A 4,317-nucleotide genomic window follows, 5' to 3' on the forward strand; every position below is an offset into this window, starting at 1 on the left:
TTTGTGACAGGGTCTTGCTCTGTCTCCCAGCCTGGAGGGCAGTGGCACAATTTTGGCTCACTGCAACCTCCGCCTTCCGGATTCAAGCGATTCTTGTGCCTCTGAGTAGCTGGGACTACAGGCGTGCTCCACCACGCCCAGCTAATTTTTATATTTTCAGTAGACACGGGGTTTCACTGTGTTGGCCAGGCTGGTCTTGAACTCCTGACCTCATGTGATCCACCTGCCTCAGCCTCCCAAAGTGCTGGGATTACACGTATGAGCCACCGAGCCCAGCCTGACTCCACAATTTTCTGCAAGAACCTCTTCTATTTTCAGTACTGCCACTTTCCTCATTTAAATAGAAGCTCCAGTTGCATCACCTAACCTTTCCCTGGCCTCTCTGCCCACGCCCAGAGGGTCTACAGCAGGGAACCAGTCCCTCAGAAGCAATACTTTGGGGAGAAGAAACACTTAGCTTCAGCAGTGAGCAGTTACCCCCCTGCCTCAGGGGCCAAGTGATTCGTTCTGGATTTCATTTACTTTCTCCCTTGAGGCATCCTGCAGAGAGGGTGGAAAATGTGTGCGGGTAGGTAGATTTTTGGGGGGCAATGTGTGTTCTCTGGAGTCCTCAGGGGTTCAGCCCCAAAGGCATCCAATCATGAATTCCTGGCAACTATGGCGAGCAGCTCCTGGAAGAATAATACACTGTTTCTATTTGTGTTCTGGGCCATTACAGAGATCTTGTTTCTGGAAATATCCTCTAGTTCTTTTTAATTTTTTTAGCTTATAAATTTTATATCAACAGGCTGAAATGGCCCCAGTGCGAGAAAACCCAGAGAATCCCTCAGGCAACTCATGACCCGGCTGCCTCTCCCCAGAGACTGTCTCCCTCTGTCCAGCTGTGCTTTCTGGGGTTCTCCTACTGAGCCCCCACCCCTCATAATAGAATCTGGGGTGCAAACAGAAAGTTACAGCCACTCAAGCTACCAAAAGACAGGAGACGCACGTCTCCTTTCCTTAGCCCACTCCGCTGCCTCTGTCAGGTAGAGGAAAACTCCTCCTGGTGACTAATCGGGTCTGCCGGGAGCAGGCGCCAAGTGCCTGGGGCCCTTTCTGCCTTCAAGCTCCTGCCTGTGGAGCCCCAGACTCTCTTCCCAGCTTTCTGATTCTGCAGAGCCCTGGCTGGCTTTCTCTACCGAGACTTGGACGTAACATAACAATGGCTGAAAACAAGCTGGCCCAAGAATAGACAAGTGTGAGTTGTTAAGAAGGCTGGTTTCTGAGAATGCCCTCTTCTAAGCTTTCTTCTTTAAAAGATATTTTTATCCTGCTGGGTGGAAAAATTGCAAAGGAGGTCAATATTACAGCTGTGACCTTCTCCAGGCAGCCTTTGAGTTTCCCCATGGCCAGAAAAAGCCCCGGAAGGAAACCTTCCTTTGCACCTTGGATGCGTGCTGTTGTTCCAGGCTGAGGCGGTGACAGGCTGAGGGTGGTGCCATGGACCCCATCTCTGCTGTGGGATGACAGCTCGTCCCCCCAGGTCTCTGCACATGAGGGGTGCGGTTGACCAGCCAATGGCTGTGGTTGACTTTCTCTTCACTCTCCCGGAGCTAATTCACTCCATTCCCCTAATCCCTGACCCTAAGTGAAAAAGGGCTGTTTCTATTTAAACTTCTCCTAATCAAATTGCCAATCCTCTTTCCACACCCTCTGTCTCTATAACCAGGAGCAACCCGTACCTGGCCAAGCATGTAATTAATGATGATTAGTCACAAAGATCCAGCCCTTTGGCGATAGCTGTGATTCTTCATCTACTTGTTGTCCATCAGTGCATTCTAAGCAGAAAGGCATTACAGAACTTTGACTTTGTGCATCAAGATCAAAGTGAGTTCATTTCTCAGGAAACTCAATTTTCTTTTTCAAAACAAACAAAAACAAATGAATTGTGGGTTTAACGCAGAGATAGAGTTAATTACAGGTCATATAGCCAACTGGCAGTTCATAGTCTCTATTCAGAAGGAGGCTGAAGTTCCCAAGGCATCTACCAGGAGTGATGGGAATTACTGAACGCTGGCGCCACCCAAAGCAGTAAACATGGAATCTGGCCCTCTCCATGGAGAACGCTCCTTCAGCAAAGACATGCTGTTGGGCCACACATGCTAGTCTCCTCAGAAACAAGGCAGGCAGGCCAGGTGACTCACACCTATAATACCAGCACTTTGGGAAGCTGAGGCGGGCAGATCACCTGAGGTTAGGAGTTTGAGACCAGCCTGGCCAACATGGTGAAACATCGTCTCTACTAAAAATGTAAAAATCAGCTGGGTGTGATGACGCATGCCTGAAATTCCAGCGACTCGGGAGGCTGAGGCAGGAGAATTGCTTGAACCCAGGAGGTGAAGGTGGCAGTGAGCCAAGATTGAGCCACTGCACTCCAGCCTGGGCGACAAGGGGGAAACTCTGTCTCAAAATAAATAAATAAATACAAAGATTAGCTGGGCGTGGTGGTGCCTGTCTGTCATCCCAGCTACTCAGAAGGATGATGCACGAGAATCGCCTAAACCCAGGAGGCAGAGGTTGCAGTGAGCGGAACTGCACTCCAGCCTGGTCTACGGAGTAAGACTCTGTCTCAAAAAAGAAAAGAAAGAAAGAAACAAGGTGAACACAGTCCTGCCTGCATGGAGTCCACAGGCCAAACCCAAAATCTGAAAAGGAAGACCAACTGCTGCTAGGAAAAACACGATGCTTCTGGAGACGCGGTAACAGAGGCTGCCGCTGGCGAGCAGAGACGGCTCACAAGTTTTGCACCACAGCTGCCCCCAGGCTTTACGTCTTTTGCTGCTGTTGTGCAGTTTCTGTCACAAGACCTTGGCTGTGGGCTGATCCTTCCTTGCAGGCTCCACAGTGTAAAATGGGAGCTCACATTTACATCTGCTGAAGGCACTGCTGTGTTCTCAGAGTGTGCAGGGTCATGGGGGCACAGGTCAGAAGCCATGGGCACTTCTGGCTTGCCTTTCCAATGAAGTCAAGAGATTTCATGATGGAAATGAAGAGGGTAGAGAAAATCTGCTTGTTTTTTGGACAAAAAGGGTAGAAATGAACTCCACCATCACAGCCATCTCCTTATCCAAAGGATTCCTTGTATGAGAGTCAGACATTTTAGTTGGGTTTTTTGTTTTGTTTTATTTTGTTTTTAAAGAGGCAGGGTCTTTCTCTGTCATCCAGGCTGGAATGCAGTGGCACGATCAGAGCTCTCTGGAGCCTCAACCTCCTGGGCTCAAGGGATCCTCCCACCTCAGCCTCCCAAGTAGCTGAGATTACAGGCGTGTGCCACCACATGCAGCTAATTTTTTGCATTTTTTGCAGAGACAGGGTTTCACCATGTTGCCCCGGCTGGACTTGAGCTCCTGGCCTACAAGTGATCCTCCTGCCTCGGCCTCCCAAAGTGCTGGGATTACAGGCATGATCCACTGCACCCGGCCTGGTTTAAGTTTTTGGAGAGGAATTCCAGAACGTTCCCTGCCTGGGAGAGGATAGCCCTGGGCTTCTCTCTATACAGAGTATAAAATCTAGAGGATTTGCCCCTTGTGATGGAGTTAAGATCCCCCCCAGAGGCTGGCCAAAAGGACACTGAATCATTTATTTTGACTTTACTAGAAGGAAATGAATTTGGCATAGACAGACATGAACAGCCCTCCCCCAATGAACATAAACAGCCAAGCCCAGACTAACTTCTTTCCAGAGTCATCCTTCAACAGGTCCTGTGTTCACAACCCATAGCTCTCCTTTCTGCCTCAGATCTGCACTGGAATCCCCGATCCACCACCGACTGGCTGTGTGACTTTGAGTAGGTCACTTAACCTCTCTTAGCGTCCATTTCCCTTTGTGTAAAAGCAGAGTGTGAAAATCACTGCTTCCTGAAGGCTGTCGTGGGAATTAAAGTATGAGAAATGCTTAACTCAGTGTCTAGCCTGGGGAAAGCATCAGTAAACAGCAGTGAGTTATGTCACTAGCGCCTCCACACATCGCAGCCCATTCTGCCTTTCTACTTCACATTCTAGTCAGGGAAACAGAGGCCCACAAAACTCAGGACCGAAGTGATCTGTGGCTCCTGGCACAGGCCTCACTAGGTCATGGTTGGTCCTCTCAATCAGTGGCTTGGGGTCACCTGGGAAACAGACACGTGGGATGCTGTCCCAGAGATTCTAATTCAAGAGATCCACGTGGCTGCTCAGGGATCTGCATTTTCTTTTTTTTTTTGAGACGGAGTTTCGCTCTTGTTACCCAGGCTGGAGTGCAATGGCGCGATCTCGGCTCACCGCAACCTCCGCCTCCTGG

General features: G+C 49.6%; 1 protein-coding gene across 3 annotated transcripts in view; it reads right to left on the minus strand.

Annotated features, from left to right (window-relative positions):
• Positions 1–4,317, minus strand: part of SLC6A4 (solute carrier family 6 member 4) — a 40,747-nt gene that overhangs the window by 27,480 nt on the left and 8,950 nt on the right. The window lies entirely within an intron of this gene.

The sequence above is a fragment of the Cebus imitator genome, unplaced genomic scaffold (genome assembly GCF_001604975.1).
Source record: "Cebus imitator isolate Cc_AM_T3 unplaced genomic scaffold, Cebus_imitator-1.0 Scaffold140, whole genome shotgun sequence".
In the NCBI taxonomy this organism is placed as follows: domain Eukaryota; kingdom Metazoa; phylum Chordata; class Mammalia; order Primates; family Cebidae; genus Cebus; species Cebus imitator.